This window comes from Muscardinus avellanarius, assembly GCF_963383645.1.
Source record: "Muscardinus avellanarius genome assembly, chromosome: 9".
Lineage (NCBI taxonomy): Eukaryota > Metazoa > Chordata > Mammalia > Rodentia > Gliridae > Muscardinus > Muscardinus avellanarius.
In genome coordinates, this window is record NC_137795.1 from 111350390 (window position 1) to 111374633 (window position 24244).

Consider the following 24244-nt stretch of genomic DNA (forward strand, 5'->3'; position numbering starts at 1 on the left):
ATATTTTCTTTCAAGAGCCCCGCCACAGCTCTCCTACCCTTCTTCCTTTCAAGAGAGCAGGGAGAGAGGATCTTCTTGTCTCCACTCTGCCTACATTGCCTAAGATTAACCTCCCTATTCTTCATTCAGGAACAGAAAACCTTCCCTCACGTGGCCTCACCCTCCGATTCCACGGCTGGCTCACCATGCTGCCAATACATTATCACGCACCAGCGACACGACTCCTGGCTCCCGTGTTCACAGCCCCTTACTGACTGTATCCTTGTCATTTCAGTGGTTTTTCACTTTTCCCAGAATGCTTTGCTCACTCTTCCCTGCCAGCCCTGACCTGGCTTTCCATGCCTGCACGACTCATGTTGGTCCCTCTGCTGTGCTTTCCTACTCTACGTGGAGGGATTGCTCCTTCCTCTGTGCCCCACTGTGCCTTGTATCTCTGTGTGTTGGACTCAAGCATGTACTCCACGGTCCATCAACTTGCACAGGGTAGGGGTGGGGATCAATAGAGTCATCATCACCAGAACTGATAAAAATGTGTAACGACAATCAAAGCGCTGGCTAGGAGTCTGTTAGCTGCCTTAAAATGATATCGTATTCGGGTCTTAAGTTACTTTATCTAACCTTGTAGGAATGGATTCGGAGAGGTGAAACACAGTTCCTGAGGTCACACAGCCGCCCATCAGCAGGGCTGAGGCTTAGCTGAGGCTGCTGTGTGCGGTCCTTCCAATTCCTTCCACGTTGCTACCCTGCCCAATCCCAGGTGTCATTGTGACCAGTCACTGTGAAGAGTGGTTCTAGTAACCTCCTCAGAAGATCTGAAGGGCTGCCCACCATGCAGAGTCCCTTGTTTGGTAATGTAAAGACACTGCAAGGGAGGGGAAGGTGGGAGGCTCCTCCTTGGGGGCCCATGAGCCAGAGAAGACGCAAGTGAAAAATTCCCCTGAAAGTCGACAGAAGGCGACAGCTGTCAGGCACCAGGCACAGAACTGCTGGGAGAGCGCAACAAAGCCATTCTCCTGAAACTTCCAACTCTGTAGTTTGTGAACAATTTGTAATTAGTCAAAGAATAGATAAAGAAAGAAAGTTGGGTGGTGTTCAACAAGAAAAACAGAGGGTGGGCTTTTCAGAACCTGGGTGTCAGATTCCCTGCTGTATCTGGGACAAAGCCGGGTGTTTTGGGCAGGAGCTATCGACCCTGTGGGCCCTGTTTGATCTCTGGCCCCCATATGCTCAGTGACTCACTGTCCCGGCAAGACCTGGCAGGACCACAGGGAGGCAGGTGGCCAATGCAGAGTTACCACAGGACCATACAAGTCTCCTTAGGCTCCACGGACCTCCCGTGGCCTCTAATTAGGTCCAGACCTCTGCTTAGCAGCTCATGAAAGTAATGAGACTCGACTCCATGCAAGAGCTCCCAATCCAGAGTTTCTGGAAAGTCATGCCTGAACGTTCAGCAAGGCTAATTTAGCTTTACCCTGTGCAGTGTTTCCACTGAGGGTAATCTTTGATTTCAGAAGCATCTTCTCTCTCAGTAGGCAGTTTGCCTGTGAATCAGTGAGAATCCTTGCACCTCAGTATCATTCCAGGGAACACTGTAGCTATGCAGACCGAATCTGGCTCTGCCTCACTATTGGTCCACTGAGCATCCTTTCCCCCTTTGGGCTGAGACTTATCTTCCTAGTGCAGTCACCAGGAGAGGCATCACAATTAGGCTGAAATTGCCAGGGACTGTGGTTCTCATGCTGGTTCCTCACCCCCGTGGATGCTCACACAGGAGGGCAAAGAGTGGAAGAGTGAGGGGGAGCATCCTCCTGTGCACTGGGTTGCTCAAGGAGGGGTACTGTGTGAGGCCACGTTTCAGAAGCACTTCTTTCTGCTGGGGCCTTCCACAAGGGTAGATACTAATTTGTCTTAGCATGCATACTGGCTCCTTGGTACTGGAAACACCATGATTTCAAGAATGAGCAGAAGCCAGTGGTTCTGAGAGCTTTCTCAAGAAGTCTTGCATGTCATGGCCCCTGTGGCATCTCTGGCTTTCTGATACCTGATTCCCATAAATACACACTTACTGTGAATGAGTGCATATTTTCTGTAAGCTCAGACTTCCTGTGAACGCCACTTCCTGTGGACCCATACTTCCTGTGAGCACACACTTCCTGAGTGTCTATTTCCTGCGAGTGCCACTTCCTGCAAGCCCACAAGCCTACGAGCACCACTTTTTGTGAGAGCATGCTTCCTAGAAGTGCATTCTTATTATGAGCCCATACTTTCTGTAAGTTCTACTTCCTGTGAAAGTTACCTCCTGAGTCTCACTTTCTGAGTAAACACTCCCTGTATGTGCATCCCTTCTGTGAGTCTACCCTTCCTGTGACTGCCAATCTCCATGACAGTACACTTCCTGTAAGTGTATACTTCCTATGAGCTCATACTTCCTGGAAGTGCATACTTTTTTGTTAGAGCACACTATCTGTGAGTACAGCTTTCCACAATCCTACATTTCCTGTGAGCGCCACTTCCTATGAAAGTACACTTTCTGTGAGCCATCATTTCCTTTAAGTACAAACTACCTGTGAATACACACTTCTGGTCACTGCCACTTCCTGTGATCACACACTTCCTGTAAGTGTCTATTTCCTGTGTGCGTGTACTTCCTGTAAGTGCTTACTTTCACTGAGCCTGTATTTCCTGTGTGTCATGTGTTGTGCTGGAGATATGGGTTGGAGAATTCCATGGCAAGAATATAGGTGCAGACAGGTTTATTTAGGGGAGAAAGAGAATTGCGCATTCAGAGAATGTGGACCAGCTCAGGAGAGGGATTTGCAGAGACAGGTTGACAGAGGTGCTAATGGCTGGCTGACTGGTCATCCTTCCTCTAGAGACAGAGATAGAGAGAGAAGCTCACTGCCTGTCTAGTCAGAGAGACAGAGATGATCTGGCATGTTGGGAGGGTCACGGGCTTATTTTTATAAGAAATTTTGAATGAGTGATCAAATGTTGACCATGGTGAGGGAACACTCTGAGTGCTTCTCAAGCTGGGCAGGTGGCATGAAAATCTCCAAAGTTGGTCAGGAGTATCCAGAATCTACACAGCCCCGCTGGAGTGGGAAGAGTCCTGCTTCCTTCCATCATGAGCCGTTTGGGCCTGGGGCAAGTGCTACTGGCCCAGCTTCTCAGCGCTCAGTGGGGGTCAAGCTGAGAGGTCTGGGCTCAGCGAGACTGCAGTGGGGTTGGACCTTGGAGGTCTTAGATTTAAAAGTACTGTCTCTCTTTCCAGTTTGCCTCTTTTTTGAATTAATTTATTTTTGGTGCATTGTAAACTCTACACAAATTGGGGTAAAGAGGGTCAGACAGACGCAGGTACACAGTTCTTGGTCCCTCCCCACGGGGTCCCTCCTCCTCCCCCGCCCTCCACACGCATGCCCTTGACACTGAACCCAGTGGTCTTGCATAAACTCTTAGCAGCATTTCTTCTATTATGGTCTTATGACTGTCTCCCTCCCTTGCTCCCCTCAGTCTTCCCTTGAAGCCTCTGCCGGTCATTCTAATGTTGTCCTTATTTCCAAAAATCTCTCTGGCTTCCTCATAGAAGAGAAAACACACATCCAATCATTTTTTGAGACTGGCTGTATGATATCCTCAAGTTCCATTCATTTTTCTGCAAGAGGCAAGGTTTTGTTCTTCTTTATAGCTTAGTAAAATTCCGTTGTGTGTGTAGGCCCGAGCTTTGTGATCCATTCATCTGTTGATGGACACCTAGGCAGGTTCCATATTCAATGTGGCCATTGTAGATTGCATTGCTATAAACATGGATATACAAGTATAACATTTTGATTTCCTTTAGTAAGCTACCCACGAGCAGTTTGCCTCTTTATCTCATCTCTCCTTTCCTTTTGAAAACCACCCTTTTGAGAACTGGTAGCCATCTCCCTTTCTCACACCTAGTCAAGACGCCACGCTGAGTGTGCCGCTTCCCAGGAGCCCACGTATCCTGTGAGAGCCACTTCCTGCGAGAGGACACTTACTGCAAGTACTACTTCATTTCCCATGAGCCTCTACTTCCTACGAGTGCCACTTCCCACGGGCCCATACTTCCTGTCAGCTCACCTTTCCTGCGAGGCCACGTTCCTGGGAATGCTCCTTCCTGTGGAAGCATATGTCCTGAAGTTCATTCTTCCCCTGAGCCCACATTTCCTGTGAGTGTGACTTCCAGTGATCCCATACTTCCTGTGAGCGTAACTTCCTGTCAGTGTCACTTCTCTTGAACTCGCACTTCCTGTGAGTGCCACCTCCTGTGAGGACATACTTTCTGAAAGTGCATTCTTCCTGGGAACTCACTCTACCTGTGAGTACTACTTCCTGTGATTACACATTTCCAGTAAGTGAGCACACGCTTTCTGTAAGTACATACTGCCCATGAGCCCACACTTTCTGTGAGTACCACTTCCCAACAGCCCATACATCCTGAGTGCCACTTTCTATAAGTACACATTTTCTATGAGTACTTTTCCTGAGTTCATACTTTCCATGAGCACCACTTTTTGTGATTGCACACTTTCTCTGAACGCCACTTCCTGTGAGCACACATTTCCTTTAAGTGTGTTTTTCCTCTCAGCCCACACTTCCTGTAAGGGCATGCTTCTTGTTAATCCCTACTTCCTGTGAGTGCATGATTCTTGTGAGCCCACACTCCTTGTGAGTGCCACGTTGGATGGGCCAATACTTCCCATCAGCGAGCACCTCTGTGAGCCCAGACTTCCTATAAGTTCATATTTCCCGTAAGTTCCGTTTGTAGTGAGTGCCACTTCCTGTAACTGTGCATTCCTGGGAGCCCCGTGCCCTGTGTAGAGTCTCACCTGCACATTCAGTGTTGTTCTTGACGCACACTGGATACCTTGACACCCAGACCTTTGAGGCGATTGCTTCCTGAGACTTGTGCCTCTCATGTTACCCTAATACCCATCCACCCTTCAGGCCTTTCCCTAAATATTCCCTGTGGTGTACTTTCATGGAGACTTGCATTTCTTCTTTGTGGCACTTGTTTTGAAGGCGTGCTGTTTAATAACAGTGGATGTCTCCCATGCTACGTGGCAGGCTCCACGATGGCTGAGCTGGGTTGGCTTCTCTTTGCAGTAGTATCTCCGGAGTCATCCTTCCCTGGTGCTCATCAAATGCCTCCTAACTGAATTCATGCATTACGACAGGGGTTCCTCTTCTTAGGATACATAATTAAATTTATAAGTGAGCATGGCACGTTTTTAGTGTGCATTTCCTATGAGAACTTTGTGTAAACACAAGCAACCTACAATTTTACTGTGATCTGACATACTGCCGTTGTAGCTAAGACCATTGCAGAATATTCCAGTTTGGGAAAGGTGAGTAAAACATTTCATTTAGACAGATAAACAGTTTTGTGTTCAGATGTCAATATATTTTCAGACATCACTCAGGAAACTCCTGACATTCTTTTGAATTGCTCTCACATCTCTCTTAATATCTTTCTGATTACTAAGATACATCAGATCTAGTGAACCACTTTTGAAAATCTTGACCATACATCTTGAAAGCTGGTTTTCCTGAGGAAGGGAAAGACACAAAAATGTATTATTAATACTAGAACCTTGGAATGTTATGAAAAGAAAATCCTCATCAGACCAACACTTTAGGCAAAGAATTCTGCAAAGCATTAATGTACCAACATGTGCCTAATGGTAGAAGATTTGAAAAAAAAATAATATTATTCCAACTGCTGTAGTCTGTAAAAACCACTCTAACCATTATAGCCTAGTCCATATGTGCACAACTGTGGGCTCGGAGAAAATTCTGCCACCTGTAGACAGGTAGGCAGAATCTCATGTCTCATAGCACAAGTGTGAGTCCTCCAGAGATCCTGCAAGGACCTGGACAGAGAAGCTTAGGGAGATGAATTTAAGGGCCTCAAGTCCCTCTTTACACTTTCCTGACAGTTTATTATAATCCTCTAAATTGTCTAATGGAGTGGTAGATGATCAGAAGAATCATTAGTGCCCCTTTGAGGACTGGGTCTTAGGCTTTCTTTTATGTTGACCCTATGATCTGTGCCTATATCTGGCCTGTCCAGTTTGGGTACACTCTCCCCCATCTGCCTGAAAATTCCTTCATGCATGAAATTTCTGCTACAAAACAGCCCCCTTCCCAGCTGGAATCCATCCCTCTCTCCACTGCCTGAATACGTGTTCCTTTCTCAGATGCAGTCGGACCATCTGAGTCTCATGCTCTAGGGTGTCATACAAAAGCAAAATCACAGCAAGGGATACTCTCGGGATAAGAGAGGATCCTGGTGGTTTTATGCAGGTTTGGTCAATGATTCCCCCACATCCACCACCCTGGTGATGAAAAATATCATTTCCATACAGAACTGAAACCTGTGAAGGATGGGGTTACCATGAGGAATACATACATAACTCGGGAGGCAAGAGCCAGTTGACTGGTGTCAGGTTCTTGGCCACAGGGGATAAGACATGTGACATAAGTACTGTGCTGCCGGAGGAGAAGCAGGTGGGTGGAAAGTAATTACCCAAATTGGAAAAGGCCCAAGTTCCATAGATTAACATACACTGTCCCTGTTCAAGAAAACATTCAAGGGATGATCGTGACCCCCAGCTGCCGTGATCCCCACATATTGTCTCTCGGGGCACCATGCAGTGTAAATCATTCCTAGTGTTTAAATGGAAAGTGACCATGATCTACATGGGCATAACATCAACGTGGCTTCTTCCTCCAAAAGTATGGGGCCATCTTTGGCTCAGCTTTTAGGACCATATTGAGGTTCTGGGACTGACACAATTTCTGGGGTCAGGGATCAGTCTATACAAGCCCAAGGTTCTAAAAGAGAAAAAATTGACAAGTATCCTTAATTGCCAACCTGGCTTCTGCCCTCAGTTCCTGCTCTTTAAATCCACATCTCTTCTTTGCATACAAGTTTTTTAAAGAACAGAAAATAGGTGAACTTAACTATTTTGCTTTTACTCTCTCAGAAGTTCCTTAAAACCTTACAAACACACCAATCAGGGCTTTTTTATGGGACACGGCCAAGATGTTTCATGCATACGGTGCCAATAAACACACTTCTCCACAAGGCATCGGTACTATTTATGCAAAGTAGACACTTAATTCAACTGAATGGAAATAGCAAATTAGGGAATGCTTGATTATAACATTGAAGATGTTTTCTAGGGTGAAGACATTATTTGGAAAACCTCCAGATGCTCAAAGTTGGGGAGTGTCATTCTCACTTTGTGCAGGTAACTCTTTAAAATAGACATGGGTAGAAACTGTAATTTTGTGTGAGTACAACTAGACTGGAAGACTCGGGTCCACAGGGAAGGGGCCAGCCCAGTTGTTCAAACTGGGTTGTCATTTGATTTGAGACTCCATACTGATTGTCTCTGGTTGAAACACATTAAATCATCTATAAAATTGTTACTGCCACAACCAGGACCTATGACCTCATAGGACAAATATCAAGGCTAGAAAAGGACATGTATCCCCTTGGCTTGAGGGAGGGGACTTTTGATGCAATTTTTTGAGTGGTTATTTCTCTAAATGTATTGTCTGTTTTATGTTAACTGGACAAGGCACCTGTCAATGGAAACTGAGTTAAACACAAAGAACATTCAGGTTGTCAGGTGACTGGACTGAAGTCTCTTGCCACTAATGTGAAATGAATGGACAACATCACTTGGCATCTGCCTTGCCAACTCAAGCATGACAAGGAAACGTGTCAGCTACCCCAGAACACCCAGGTCTGAAACACCTGTTTCTGGGCAGTGGTAGCTGGAATTTCTGTGCAATCTACTTATGTGGTTCTGTCTCTTTGTAAAAGACAGAGTACCCCCTGCCTCTGAGAGCAGAGGAAGTTAGTGTTACTACACAAAGATGGAGATCTCAGACAGAAGACGTGCCAGCCAGGTTCTCCAGGGGAGCAGAATCAGGAGGATATGTATATGTACATATAGATCCAGATATCCGCGAGGCAGTGTGTTAGGGAAATCATTTTTGGAGGCTGTCTGCAAGCTGGAGAGCCAGAAGCTGGTCAGGGTTCAGTCTAAGTCCACAGGCCTCTGAATCAGGGAGGCCGATGATGTGACTGTCAGTCCAAGTGGGAAGGTCTGAGTTCATGGGGAACCAGTGGTACAAGACCTAGAGTCCAGAGACAGGAGAGCCTGAAGTTCTGGTGTTCAGAGGCAGGAGAAGAAGAAAGTGCCCCAGCTCCAGAAGAGTGAATTTGCCTTTCCTCTGCCTTTGTCCTCTCCAAGTCGTTAGCCAATCGGGTGGTACTCAGGGCCCTGAGTGAGGGCAGATCCTCTTTACTCAGTCCACTGACTGAAATGCCAGTATCTTTCAGAAACCCATCACACAAACCCAGAAATAACACTTCGCCAGCTATTGGATACCCCTTCATCCAGTGAAGCAGATAGCTAAAATTAACCACCGCAGAGCAGGAGGGAGAGGGTCTGAGTGTCTGCCTCCTGGGGAGTCACGAGCCCCTGGAGTGACGTCATGAGCTCCTCATAGCCTAAGGAGTGCAGTGATAAAGGACCCAAGACCATTTCCCCCTTGTGTCTTGCACCAGCCACCTGCCTGCCATTTTCCCACCCCGATACAATATTCCATGCACTGTTAGCTCTAGACCACACCACAAAGAGGTCACCTCTGCATCCCTTTCTTCCCTCCACAGCCTCAGTCAGCCACAGCCAATCTGCATGAGCTAGAAAGGAATAAGGCCTTTGGGCAAATGGAGAGCAAAGCCACCCCTCTTGTCTCACACCTATAAGGCCCTGGAGCCCAGTCCTGTCTCAGTGTGTAGGCCAGGTTCGCAGGCAGCACCCGCACTGGCTTCTACTTTTCCCTTCTGTCTCTCTTGTTCTTATTTGCAGATTCATTAATGCTTCTTGTGAGCTCTGGCAATGACAAAGAGCCCCATAAAGTTTGGGAAGGCATCTTTCTGATTCCTCCAACACAAGGATTTGAGGCAATGGAAGGAGCCCAATGGCGGTTCTTCACGTACGGCAGCTGGTGCATCTAGCTCTGCCCTCTGCATGGCTTTCTTCATCAAATGCGCCCCTAAGGAACCCACTTTAAATCTGAAGCCTATGTTTATACTTAATCCATCCAATCAAAAAGCTCTTCATTTGTGTGTTTTAGTACTTTAATTAGTACATTGCAATTATGTATTATATTAAGGTTCAATGTAATCAGGCATGTATTTCCTGTGTACACGACCCCATCACCCTCTCCCCTCTTTCTGTACATGCTAGTGAAACCAGCGGTGATAGCTTTGTATATTGCTAAAGTTTTGTTTGGTCTGTTTTCCTTCACCCTCCCCACTCCCAACCCCTTTCCCATTCTACTGGTGTCTTTCCACGTTCTTCCAATGTCTCTCATTTTTTGTTTTCTCTCTTGCTTCCTCATATAAAAGAAAAGATACAATCTTCGTCTTTCTAGGTTTGTCTGATCTCACCAAGCAATGTAACATTCTTTAGTTCCATCTGTTTTTCTGCAAAGACATTATTTTGTTCTTCTTTGTGTGTATTTTTAAGAAAAGGGCCATATATGATTAAATAACCACAATTCTAGTTGCAAGCACCAATTCACATATTATGAAAAAGACACCAAAAGCCCCAAAGTAATTAATATTATTCACACTACATTTGCTCTGAAGGGAGCTAGAAAATGACCATGGAATCATGGCGACCCTTCAGTAGAGGTGTGGTTTGTGCCACTTGCCCTGTGCAAACCTAAGACACTTATCTTGGGAATCTTGTGAAATACCAGCAGGCTTTACTTGTGAACATTTCAAAATGCTAGCATGTACTTAATAACCTGAATTATTTACCTAGCATGATCTAAATCCATAGAGTCTCTGACTCACTCATAATGTAAAAACGAACTCTGTTCTAATAATAACACAGTGATTAACCACAATGATTGGAAAATTGCCTCCAAACCTTTTTGGAAGTAGACAGTATCAATAAATCAGTTAATACTTAAATAAAATGCTTCAAGCTTTATGACCTTCTGGTTCTCAGATTTCTATTTATTAAATTAGAGATTGGCCCACTAAATAAACTCTCAAGGTCCCTCTGAAGCTGTTTATTCCAGGTGAAGTTGGGCCTTTTTGCCTCTGGTCTTTATAGACAGTCTGAGAAGTGGAGTCCAGGCACCTGCCAAGTTCAGTGAGCCAGATGGATGTCTCCCGTCCAGGACGGGGGCCCTTGTAGACACGCCCTCACATTTTGCAGAGTGTAGATGTGTGGGCTGTGTTTGGCTGCTGCACCTGTGTGAGAAGAGACTGAATCTTAGAGAGCCATAATTAAGTTTATTTTCTTGCCCTATTGAAGAAGTTAGCTTTATTGCCTTTTGGTAGATTAGAACTTCACTAAACCTTTCTGTTGAGAAAGTAAAGCGTGTTATACAAGCAGCATATGTGCCTGGGGGTGTCCCTGTCCCTCCTCAGTGAGTCCCATCATTTAACACACAGGTGGGAGGATGGAGGGCTACTCCTTGTTTCCCCTGAGCTGTTGAGAATGTCAGGGGTTTAGTTCTGGTGTGTTCATTGCCATGGCTCCATCATCTGTCAATGAGCTTGGTTCCGTGAATGGAACAGCACGCAGTCCTCTAAGTCCACACTTGTGAGGCTGTCCCCAAAGCCCCTGCTCCCCATGTGGGCTTTGCAGCACACTTTTTCACAACTGCGTCAGTCGCAGAGACCTTTACAGTCCAGTAACCAGAGACATCTACACAGCCCGGGAGGCTATTTTCTCCATGCTAACTGGAGAAGCAATCTCATTCTCACCTCATACATATTTCTGTTTGAGCCCTTTTAAAGTAACTGGATAGCAGAGTATGGTGGCACATGCCTGTAATCCTAGTACTTGGAGACTGAAACAGGAGGATTGCCTGTTGGGGGCCAGCCTCAGCAACTTAGTGGGGTTCTCAGCAACTTAGTGAGAGCCTGTTTCCAATTTAAAAAATAAAAGGTCTGGGACATATAGCTTAGAAGTAGAATTCCCCTGGGTACCACAACAAATACATACACACATAATACATACATACATACATACATACATACATACATACATACAGTAAATGGCTTTTGTCATGAAAATAAAGCCTCATTACTTTATTTGTCAAAATCCCCAGGAAAGGGACCCACATTCCAGGCATTCATTAAGCCAATAAGGCTAAAGCAGGTACAGCTTCATATCAACAATGGGCCAGAGAAGTTGCAGATATTTGCATTGAATTCACCAGCAGGCTCCTTTTGTGGTGGATTTGGATAGTGTTCACGGCCCTGCTAAGTAACTGGTTATAGATGACCGATTAAAAGGAGCTAAACCAAAAGCCCCAGAAGGAGATGTTGAAGGATGCTAGCCAGAGTCTGTGCAATTAATAAAGCGGCACCTCAGAACACTTCTTATTTGTGGCTTGGAACTGAATGATACCAGCCTCTCAGGAAAGGACCAAAGATCACCACAAGATAAATGGATAATGACCTCATTCTTTATTCATCACACACATACTGTGTTAAGTGGCTTAGATCAGTGATAGAAGCAATATTTTAAATATGATCATATTGGTGGGAGAAAATGTTTGAATTTAAGCAAGATCAACACAACGTGCTAAATACTGCATAGGGTGACTTCGTGTGAAGCATCCCCTCCTGTTATCCCTGGGTCGCATGAGGCTGTAACTGTCTTCTGTATTTCTCTTTTTAATAAACTCATTTAAGTCTTCAAAAAATGATATTGCATGGCAGAGTTTGGCTGACATTGGATAATGGATTTGAAATTTGGTTCTCCAGACTGAATATAAATTCAATGGGCAGATAAACAGTGAGGATAAATGCAAATAAATACAGTTCATGTTTATCCTTTATAGCCTGTTCCCACAAATATGTACAGAAATGGAATGTGGGGATGATAAGCAATAAATGTCTGTGTTAGGAGGTGGGGTGGGAGGTTCTGAAAAGCTCCAGGTATTTCCAGCAATCTCTCATCACACCTCCTCTGGAGGGCAAAATTGTTGGCACGTCGACTGCGTTGATACATATTTCTCTGGTTCTTTTCCTGCTCAGGTGAGCAACTTGGGTGGATTCTTTCTGTGATTGTTCACTTGAGCTCTGACTAGTCGTGTAATTTACAGAACAATGGACATTTAGATAATAGCGATAAGCTCTTTACCTTTGTAATCACTACTTTCCTGATTTTCTACTCATTTCCACAAAAAATGAGTAAAATGTACATAAATTAAAATTACACAAATGCTTGAGTGTTGTGAACGACAGAGATGTTCTTGAACAGGATCTGTCAGCATCACAACATCCCAGCATCTCTTCAGGTCTCAGCTACAAGTGAATGAAATCCAGACCATGGCCACCTTTTCAGCCCTCTGTATGCCAGCATGGGGTGTCCACCATGCGGGTGGTTCCAAAGTCAAATGGCCCCAAAGCAAACTTCTTCTTGATATCCTATGCTAATCAGCAGGAAGATGCCAAAGGATGCTGGGAAGCAACAGTGAGGATACATAGGACTTAGGGACCACCCAGCACCACATATCAAGTTGTAGGTGGCAACAGGTTGGTTTAATGCCTGCTGTTGTGCACATTGGAGGAGGGAGAGGGAACACAGAGGGCTCTGCATGGCCAGGAAATCCTCTGAGGTGGGGCTGGCCTCAATTCTGAAAGTCCTAGCACAGGAAGTCCTTGGCTTTGAGTCATGGAGTGAGATGCATCCCAGGGCACACAGGACCAATTATCACACTGTCAGTACACCTGAAGTGTTCCAGAAATTGATCTGGGAAACTCAAGCTTACCTCTCAGATGAGCTTCAAACAGTTCAGCATTTTATTTTGGAAAAAGCAATAAATGTCTAATGCAGAAAAATGGAAACATTAGGTTAGCAAGTAAATCAAAAGCAAAAACGTAACCAAACAAAAAAGAAATATGTGACTCATAATCTAATCACTAAGTGATCATCTTTAATGCTTTGGCAAATTTTTTTCTGAGATATTTTTTGCAGTACTGGGGATTGAACCCAGAGACATTCTACCTCTGAGCTACACCCCTAGCCCTATTTTGTATTTATTTTTGAAACAGGGTCTCACAAGTTGTTGAGAGCCTCACTATGTAGCTGAGGCTGACTGTGAACCTGTACTCCTCCTTTCTCAGCCTCCCAAGTACTGGGATTACAAGCATGTACCACCATGCCTGGCTCTGAGATTTTCTATGTATTCCAGTCAGCAGTTTTGCAGCTATAATCTAAAGGATTGGCTATGTAACTTAGAGGAAAGAGGATTTACTTTCATATGATTTGGGGCTCAGTCCATATTAGGCTGGGGACAGTGGATCTCAGGGCATGGTGGCAGGAGGTGCAAAGAGGGAGAGCACATGGGCTGCAGTCCTCACATCATGGAAGCCAGAAGGAGGAGAGGGAGCAGGAGGAGGAACCACATATACTCCGGAAGGCTGCAACTCCAGGGATCACCTCCTCCAGCCACACCCTCCTGACCTACCAGGTATCACCCAGGTAAATCCACTACAACGTATTTTTCCCTGCTGAAATTATAACCCTCATAATTCAACTACATCAGCCCCGAATGTTAACAAATGAGCTCTTTAGGGGACATTTATATCATCGGTAGTCCTACTTAGATCTGCTTTTATCTCTGCAATGCCTATTCATGCAAGTACTTTTTCTTTCCAAAATGGTACTACTTTGGTCTGTAACTGGCTGTTTTGCATAGAAATAAACTCCAGGTGTTTTTCATGTCTCTAGCTATATTAATCTTCTATCATAGCAGCTGCTTTGCCTTCATGTGTGGGCCTTACCATGACAGATATAACCACCAGATCCTCTTCAATTATAAGCAGTGGTATAACTGGCCTTTCTGTACATATATCTTTACACATTTATGAAATAATTTTTAGTGTAAGCTTTTTAGAAATGGAATTGATAGGTCAGAATTGTATGTTTTCTTTCTAAGTCCTTAAACTATACTTTTATTGGTGAATCGTAACTATAATATATTTTCTAATACTGTTGAGTAAATGGGAAATGATCTTTTGGAAAAGCCATGTCAATTTCTGTTCTCTCCAGCAGTGCATGAGAAGCTGGAGCACATCAGATAGGCCTCTCTGGGAGGCATGGCCATTCTTCTTAATTGATGCCAACCTCATGGTCAGTAGACCCTACTGGTTCGCACTTTGTTGATTACTCAGTAATCCTGCCCACTGTATGCTCATTGACCATTTTCCCTTTTCGCTCTTGTGCCGGTAAGTGGGAACTTCTCCTGCCCGGCTTTCCCGGCCAACTGGACTTGGCCATCTCTGGCACCAGCAATGGCCTGGGGACAGGTGGGCCATGGGGCCCACTCCCAACCCACTGTGCACATTCCAGACCCATGTTCCAGCCATAGATAGCGGGGATGGGAGGCAGGACCGCCCTTAGGTCCTGGGAGGCAGGGAGGTGTTTGGGGCCAGGCTCTGTTTCTTACGGCCAGAGGCTGTATACACATGACTGGCTCACATTGGCGCTGCCTCATCATGAAGTGGAGCAATGACAGTATCAACCTCGGAAGAATCTACAGAGCCGAAACTAATCTCCGGGTGCCAGGCACTGCAATGAGATGGGCACTCTGGCCTCACCCCATCGGTTGCTGTTGAGGATGAAGCACTTGCTTATCAATATGATGGTTCTAATTCTTCTGAAGCAGTGGTATTTAGCTTATTTTGAAGTCTCAAATGTCATTAAAGGACACATGCTATTTTTAGGGCATGAACTTAAAATGCTCCAAGATGCCTCGGCTCCATCGCACTTACGGAAGTGTACACCGTTGTCCCATGGATTCCCTGATATCCGCACATGGAGGGTGATGTGTGACCTGAGGTCATGGGGCAGACACTTGGTGTGTGCACCACTGAACTACTCCTGCACTTGACGCGTGTCACACTGCTGTGAGGACAGAGATACCAACCACCTGAAGGTGGGTTTTGGCCAGAGAGCAAGAGACCTCACAGTGGTTTCAGTGTGCCACATGTCCAGCAGAAGCCACACAGGGCAGAAATAGCACAGTCTGGTCCTATCCACAGGCCAGTTCCTGGCTTCCACTCCTCCTGGGCCTGTAGACTCCTGACTCCAGCTCAGTGTCAGTGAAGACTCACAGAGCTTGACATGCAGGGACCATTCTGTCTAGAAGCTGGCTCATTCCTGCCCCTCCAGCCCATTCTAGCTCAGTTCCCTGCGAACATTCAGCCGGTTCTTGAAAACCCCTGGGAAGCTTGGCACTGGGCCTGTAGATTCACAAACTACCCTGCCTTCTGGCTGCTGGACAAGGAATTGCAGTAAGATTCCTTCCCTCCTTTGGAAATTCCATCTGGCGGAACATCTGTGACTGGTCCCCCAGCAGGAGGAGGATGTGCCCAGAATGATTAATGATACTTGAAGACTAAAATTGGGGAGGGTTGACCTGTTTTTAAACACAACTGCAAATCTTAAAGGACTCTGGGGATTCTGAACTGCTCTTCTGGAGGACTCCCTGTCGGGAACATTGCACGCCTTGTGCACAGCAGGAAGATCCAAAGGCGTATTCAAGTCTTGACCATGCTTCCGGCATTTGGAAGAAAATGGATGGATGAATGGATTGGGAAACAACAGATTCTAGAGAACTGAAGAACCGTTTTTAGAAAACTACCTGGATATTAATCCCAAGGGTTACAGAGGAAGAACTTGGATAGGGTTCTTCCTTGGAAAGCTGCCTCTCCGTCAAAGGTATGTGGGAAGTGGGGGGTCAGAATTATCACCCCCCTCGGGGCAGCTCAGGCCACTTGGAAACTCAAGGCACATAAGCACACCGGCTTCGTGAACAAGGACAAGCTTGAAAAGATGCTTTTGATTAGTATTATCACAGCATTATTAGTTGATTTGATTTATAGTGATTGTTAGCAAGGTAAAATGAATAAACATTTGAAAACTTATTTTTCCTTGTGTCCCTAATTATACAACAAAATTGCAGGAGAAGTTGTCTCCTGGGAATGCCAGCACCTCCTGATGCCAGGATCTCTTCCTGGAGGCCTCTGTGTTTCCTTTTTATTTTCTGTTCTATGAAGAAGTGTGCCACCGGAACCTTTGGACATTCCATCTGCAATTTGGATGATTTTTTTGAAAATTTTAGTCCACAAATAAGGAGTAACTAGAATTTTTGGAAAGACTTCTTTCATGGAAGAGACCCTCTTCTTCCTTTGGCAGTACTGACCCCAGCTGGCAGGGGAACCCTGGGAGGAGCTGGAATGAGAGGAAGCCTTCCTGGAAATGTAGGGCACTCATGGATGCCCTCTATCCTGGGACCAAGTCCCAAGGAATTGTGCAGACAGGGATTTTTTTCTGGAAAGATAAACTGGGAAAGATAGCAAAATGGGAAAACTTTTGCCATGTGAGACTGCTGAGAAATCAGCCCAAGGGTCCTACGAAGGGAGACTCTGCATGTGTTTGCAGACGCTCTCCAGAGTCAGCCAAACTCAGGCTTATGAAATCCCAAAGGAAAGCAGTACTTCCAGAGGGGGGCACCCTGTAGTCTCACTTGGGATGGAGAGAGTTGTTGAGTGAGTCAGATAAGGTGCCTGGTGGCTCATAGTGCTCTGCTGATACACAGGACTGAACTCTAGGCGCACAGCTTCCTCTGGCCTCAAGAACGTTGATCTGAGATGTCCTGCTCACCCCACAGAGCCTATAGTTCCTGGAAAAGGAAGATCCTCTATATTGTATCATGAGGGAGCCAAGAGTTTGATTTGTAACAGTCTCAAGGAGTATCCTCCAGGCAAGGTCCTCCCCATTCCCAGCGAGTCCTGATTCTTGAACCCGGTGCAGGCAGGAGTCTCCAAGGTATCCACATTAATGTTTCTCTACAGTCATGCAGAGTATTGAATTGGAAGACAAGTGTCTAGAACCTGGCAATTCAAACTGAACAAACCCACCATTGTGCTTGCCAGCCAGGTACCTTTCTCTGACCACCTGTGGGCTCACAGGAAGAAAAGCAGATGATCTGTACACCTTGTCACTTAAACAGGAGAGTTACTGCTGTTAGACAAAAAGCCAGAATTCATATATGAGCATTTCTTCTGGTGACCCACTCTTCTGTGATCCGTAAGAAAAATATTATGCCAACCACAGAGGGGTTCAGCATTGGGTCACCCTCCTGGGATGGAGTCCTCCTGACCATGGGGCCTCAGTATGACCCAACAGAGGCAGGTCCAAGAGCTTTCTGGGCACAAGGTTGACCTGTGCTTGGGGGTAGGTAGAAGGTTGAAAATCTCTCAAAAGGACACCAGGCTAGGCTGGAGGTCTGGCCGAGAGAGAGGGCTCAGTGAGCTGGGTCAGACGAGGTACTGGATACGCTGAGCTTTGGAGGAAGTCTCTGCAAAGCATGGGCCCCCTCAAGGTATGAGAGAACACACACTGTCCTTAGTTTCTAAGATGGAGCTCGGAAGAACTCAATGGACGAAACTGAGGATTGTCGAAGGATTCACCTTGTTTTATCAACGGGTCCTGCAAGATGTATCTAGTCAGGCCCAAACTTCATCAGGCGGCCCAACCATGGAAACACTGATGAGCCATCTTGCCAGAGTTTATCTCTTTTCAGCTCTTCAAAGACATCTAAGGAATCATCAGTACCAGTGGTTTAGATTGCAAGGCCTTTTAGGCAAGTAGAGTTGATATTTACTGAACACGGCTGGCCCTCTTAGGTGGGTTGTGATAAAAAGAAACATTGAGGTAGAGGGATACATAATCTTCACAGAAAGCAAACTTTACACAGATCCATGTACATGCAATTGACAGACACATACAATTTCTTCCTTGTTTGCTAATAACTCTTGCCTCATCAATACCACTAATAAGTTGACTTCACCAGGTAAGGTTTGGTTTCTTAATCAGAATTTAGACTTTGAATTTAGTAAGGCTTATAGAGTCAAATGATCTGTGAATTTCCAAGAATCCCATTTATCTCACATTTAGCCAATGAGGCCAGAGAAATATAATAAATTTGTTATAATGGAGATAGAACTTTAACCAAACTTTCCTTCGTTGGTGGGTCTGGGAGGAACATATAAGTTCTATTCTTTGTCTAGCTTTAGGTTTCTTCCCCAGTGGCAAAGAACAAGTTACCGCTGTGATTTGGGGAAAGGAATTTCATTTAAAAGATATGTCTTCATTGGGATAATTAAATCCTGATGTGTGAGGCGCTGTTTCTCAGGTAGAAAATTAGTTCAAGGTGTTCACACTTGGGTTATTCTGAGCACTTTTCCTTTGAATACAGCAGGGTCGCAATGCTTCCATGTGCACATATGTTTGCCTCTCACATATATGAAGTACCCTCATCTGAAATTTCAGAGACAAGAGACAGGAAGGAATCAGATCACAACTCCATGGATGGGCCACTACATATTTTGCTTTTTCACGTCTGGAGGAAATTTGGAAGCATCCAGATCCAGTGGCCCAGAACAAAGTACCAAGTCCCCTCCCAGTGTCTGTTTCTATAAAGTCTAAAAAAAACTATGGGGGAAAGATGCTCTCTGAAACTGGAAATTTGCCCTGTAGGGATTTTATTTCTACTTTATTTTCCATTGAAAACCATTTTTAGCTGGGCGTGGTGGCGCACGCTTGTAATCCCCGCCCTTGGGAGGCAGAGACAGGAGGATCACGCTGGTTCGAAATAAACCTGGAGACCCGGTTTCCAAATAAAAATATAAAAAATAGGTCTGGGAGTGTAGCCCAGAGGTAGAAGGGCTTCCAGGAACCCCAGTACCACCAAAAAAAAAAAAAAACACATTTTTACTTTAATTATTTCAAAGTAAGATATGCACAAAGTGTATAAAGCTATGTTTTGCTCAGACTGGCCTTGAACCTGTGATCCTCCTCCTGCATCAACTTCCCAAGTACTGGGATTATAGGTGTGCACCACTAGGCCAACATGAAGTAAGGCTTTATCTACAAGAACAATAGTCCTATACATCTCTCGCCCTGAACCCCAGACTTGCTTCCCAATGACTAAATTTTTCTATCCCTTTTGTTATTTTTCTCCCAGTGTCAACTTTAATGCTTCTTAATAAGATAGTTAACATTTGGATCTGCTCCCATAGACACTGCCTGTTGTTTTCCCACCCCAACAGATGAAGGTGTATTAGTGTTCATCCATTTCCCCTCTCCTTATACCCCTGGGTAGTTGGCCTAGAACTGTGCTTAAGCCAGTGCCAGCTGGCTGTACTACTGCTGGACACCAGGCGTGTCACTATTATACTACCTTCTCATAAGATTTGCTTGGAGTTGTAGTGTTCAAATAGCTCCTCCTAGAGACCAGCCTCCTAGACCCCAGCATCCAATCCAAATGGGGACTGCTCAGGGAGCCTGCTCTGCATCTACCATGTGAGAACCCTCAACCCTCCTCCCAGCAGCCTGGTGTTCTGTGCCTTTTCATGTCCAAGAAACCCAGATTTTACTCTCTATCATAGTATCTTATATTTGATGGTTCATCCCAGCCTTATTTTACCTAGAAAGAGTACATTCCTGGTAAATTTCTGTGACCACGAATATGTGAAATTGTCTTGCTTCTGTTCTAGCACTCAACCTATCCTCTGTGTGGATACAGAATCCAAGTTGGATGTAACATCCCTTGGGCTCTGGACATTGTCCCATCATCTTCTGGATTTTGGTGTTACCGCCAGTCACCCAATGCTGTTATGACTTCTGACCTGTAATGTAATCTCCGTTTTCTCCCTGGAGATTTTGATATTATGGAGACTAGCAAGTGTCATGGAAGAACCCTTGGGTCTGGAGAAATGGGCCTTTCAGATCTGAGAGTTGTTCGTGTGTTGTACCTCCGTGGGACCCCTCCCTTGCCTTCCTTTCTCGGAGTCCTTGGAGCTGGTCATCCTGGTGGGTGTTCTAGTTTGCACAGGCTTCTGTCTCCATTTCTCATTCTGTATTTCCACTTCTCAAGAGTTGCCTCATCTTTCCTCCCCAGCCTCTTGTCAACATTTGGCCCCCATACACACCATTGCCAAGATCTTTCTTTCTTTTTTTTTTTTTTTTGAAGATTTAAAGAAGTTTATTAAAAAGATAGAAATACAGAAGATAGTTACAGCCCCATGCCATTCTTGAATGGCATTGGGGGGGGGTGTGTGATTAGAGTGAATGCCCCACCAAAGACACAACACATGGACCAGACTTTTTATATCCATGACCTCCATCTTGTTTATGTAATTCTGACATAGTAAATGTCCCTGTAAGGTTCCTCCCCTGGCAAGGTGTCTCCTTTCATGGAAAGTTGACCCCTCCACCCATCCTAGCTAGATTTTCCAATTATTATGTAAACCTGTCTTTAGAATGAGGATGAGGAAGTCCTAGTTCCCTTCTCCTATAGACTTGCTAATTACCTTTAGCTAGGTTAATTTACATTGGAATAGTTGCCTGCTTTTTTTTGGGGGGGGGGGCAGAAACCAAGTCCTTTCACCAGTTTTTGAAATATATTAATCAGAGCTTTCTCGAATCTTCCTAGGCCATTCCCAATACTGGTACATTCCCCCCTCTGTGTAGCAAGATCTTTCTTGTATGCAGTTTTTTTTCCCTTTTTGTAACACCCCTTTCTTAATTTGTAAATGTGAAAATTACCATATTTTTGAGGCTGTTAATAAGAGACACATTTTGTTCCTCTCAAATTCCTTCCTGTTCCTCACATTGTCTCTGTTATGTCATTTCAAAAGGCTTCTTCATTCAGCCTGTCTCTATGAATCGGCTTTCCTCAACAGCCTGGGGATGGCTGTCTGATTAGGATAAGGAGCTGATTAGGATCTTGGGGGTGGTGAGAGTGGAGCTGGCCCACCGGCAAGTACTCCTCCTAGTCCTGAGCAATAGCTCAGAACTTTTTAACAGAAGTTCTCCCCACTTGAGGGGCTCTTCCTTGCTGCTTCATCATTTTCCCAGGGTAGAGCCCCACTCTCTTGCCCAGGGAGCACCAGTCTGGCTGCGGGTGGCCAGGAACTGGGGTGGCAAGTCTCTCCGCTTGGTGTGCACCTTGCCTGGAGTCCCATCTTCAACCAGCACCCAGCCCACCCTCCACTGGATCTGCTGCCCCTGAGACAGGACCTTCAGTTTCCCTGATAATCCTCCTCCAGGCTTTTGTATAACCCATTTGCCAGGTGCACGGGCTAGAGGGAGGGAGCAGCTCCTCTGTCAGCCTTCCACTCCCGCTGCACTTGATTTATCCTCTCCTCTTTCCCACCCCTCCCTGGCACCCGGCTTCCCACCTTGCTGCCTGACAACTCTTTGGGTGCCATGCGCAGGGCAGTCATGTCTCCAGGTGTGCAGGCTCCAGGACTTCCGTTCGACCCCAGCAGCACCCTTCCCATTTCCAGGTTCTTCATTGGGAGAAAGCTCTGCTTGCCTCTCTTGTTCCCTCATTGTGTGGGTTCTTACCTTTCCCTTCCCTTATTTTTATTTTGGTGGATTTTAAGAAAGGAAAGAACATAAATATCCATTAGGTCCGGAAAAATCCAGAATGTTTACATGGAACTCTTTGAAGCCCTCTATCTCTTTCAGACAAATGAATAAGATGACGTAAGTCAAAGGCGGTCTATGTGAGATACAAGGTCTTACTACCTCTCTCTATGCCTTCCCTCATAGGAGGCCTCAGGAGCTCTCTCTGTCTCTGTCTCTTTCTCTCTTTCTGGTCCTCCAGGAATTAAGACATTGAACACTCATCTCTTACCCATGATTTCTCAGAATTCCAGAAGAGCCGACAAATGACTGGCAATTATCTCCACAGTCTTGTTTAAAACATCATAGTTGTGTTTGACGTAGCATGGCACTTTATCTTGACCATTAGATTTGTTTTACAGCTTCATTAAGGTACAATTTATATACCATAAAATCCACCCTTTTAAAGGGCCCAGCTCCCTGGTTTTCCCATTCAGACTTGTGTGACCATCAGCCCAATCTAATTCAGAATGTTTTCATCATCAGAAAAAGAAATCCTGTGTCCATTAACAGCACGTCCAGTCCACCCTCCCTCCAACCCCGGGGCAGCTTCTCGCCTGTCTCTATGGACTTACCTGTCCTGGCCATGTAATATAAATCGAATCCCACACTAAGTCATTTTTTTTTGCGAAGGGCTGTTCTCACTTTGAATACTGTTTTCACAGTTCATCTCTGTTGCTGCATCTGAACTGTATCCCTTTTTAATAAGTAATAATATTCCATTTGGGACCTACCTTTTTTATCTATTCATCAGTTGCTGGGCATTTAGGTGGTTTTCCAGTTTGGGACTATTATGAATAAGTCTGCTAGGAACTGTCATGTACACGTTTTCGTGTGGATATAACCACTTGATTGATAATGGTTTTAATTAGCCGTTTTTGTACTGTTAAATGAAACTGGATATTTTATTGCTCACTTCTAGACTTAAGTCCTACTTGAAAATTGGAGCCTCTTCATCCTGGCATAAAATACTCAGTTTAAAATAAACAATTTCAAGATTTGACTATGCTCCCACTAAGACCTCCTCTGTAGGTTTGCTTGGTCATTTTTTTTTTTGGTTGTTTATTAACATTTCTTCTGTGCTTGTCATTCCCCAGAACAATATATTTTGCAATATTTCAAAGGAGCTTTGTTTTCTAACTGGGATTTGGCATGTTCACCTCCCTTTTAATTACAGTTCAAGTCTACAGCATTATTAAACTCCTCCAAGTTGACACTGCCTTTCATTCTGAGATGTAGGTTTGTTACTCCAAGGAGCTCCACAGCCCTGCACAGTACTGAGGGCAGCCCTGTGGAGCTGCTCTCTGGAAAGAGGGAGGGAGGGAGGGGCCGCCCTAGATCTTGCCTCTGCACAGCCTTGTCAGAGAATTGGTCAGTGTCCAGGGCTGAGAGCAGAGACAGTAGGATGGGAAATCAGGACCAAGAGGGACCTGTCAGGCATGCAGGACAGAAAGATGAGACAGGCAGAGACTGACATGGCAGGAAATTCTGCTCCAAGCCATCAATGGCAGAGTCAGTCCTAATTAGAACAGTGTGTGTGTGTGTGTGTGTGTGTGTGTGTGTGTGTGTGTGTAGTACTAGAGATTGAACAACCCAGGGGCATTCTGCCTCTGAGCCACATCTGTGGCATGTTTTATGTTTTGTTTTGAAACAGGCTTTCACTAAATTGCTGAGGCTGGCTTCAAACCTGTGATGATGCTCCCCTTTCTCAGCCTCCCAAGTCCTGGGATCGCAGGCATGTGCCACCATTGCGGGCTCAGAACAACTTGGAGTCTTGGGGTGTACACGTGCTGGCACATTCCCTGGCCCACTGAGTCCATGGTGGATGCTTATTAGAGCTACACAGGCAGGCAGTTGGGACGAGGGCCTCTTTTCTTGGGCAGAGGGATTGCTGGGGACCACAGCTGTTGAAGCTGGGCATCTACTGCTTATGGAGGGTCTTGGTGTGTCCTCCAGGCCAGAGGACAGGGTGAGTGTTCACGAGGAAAGAGGAGTGTGTCCACAGTACCTGTCCTCCTGCAGCGCACGGTCTTGCTGAGGGGGTGGGACATAGACACAGTGGAGACACAGGGCTGTGCATGGGGTATATCAAAGCAAAGCACAGACCTCCCTCCCGTCCCGTAGGTGACTCTGAGAAGGACAGGCTCCTGGGGGTCAGAGGTCCAGAAGGCCTAGCGTCTGAATGGGCAACCCAAGACTTCTTGCTAATGAAAAAACACACTTCTTGCACATCATCCAGTTTCTTCTGGGTCTTGCCTCCTCTTGTCCACTTCATTCATCCATTCCCTTGGCAAGCAAACAGTTAATGAGCCCTCAGTCCTTGTCTGAGGCTGCCCAGGTCCCTGCCATGTGTGTCTCCTCACAGCCCACGTGGTCTCCCGAGGGTGAGGCCGAATGTGTCTGAGTGTTCCTTCTTTCATTTGTCCTCAGATAACACAAGATGCTCTGTGTGTGGATGAAGGTTCTCCCCTGGGCTCTCTAGAAGGCATCCCAGCAGATGTGAACAATGGGCAGGAGTCTTCCATGCTGCCAGAAGTCTTGTCTTTCTGGTCTTTTCTCTTTATACTTTTTCTCTTGCATACGTTGGTGCTTTCTGCATGATCAGGCAGCTCGTCTAGTCTTTCTGTACGTCAGTTCTTACCTGTCCTGTTTGTCTCATCTCTTTCCTTTGCTGTGCCTCACTA

The 24244-nt window shown here is 45.5% G+C and overlaps 1 protein-coding gene across 3 annotated transcripts in view; it reads left to right on the forward strand.

Moving 5' to 3' along the window:
* Window positions 1-24244, forward strand: part of DPP6 (dipeptidyl peptidase like 6) — a gene marked incomplete at both ends in the record, with an annotated part of 1069233 nt that overhangs the window by 405777 nt on the left and 639212 nt on the right. The gene's annotated exons all lie outside the window — the stretch shown is intronic.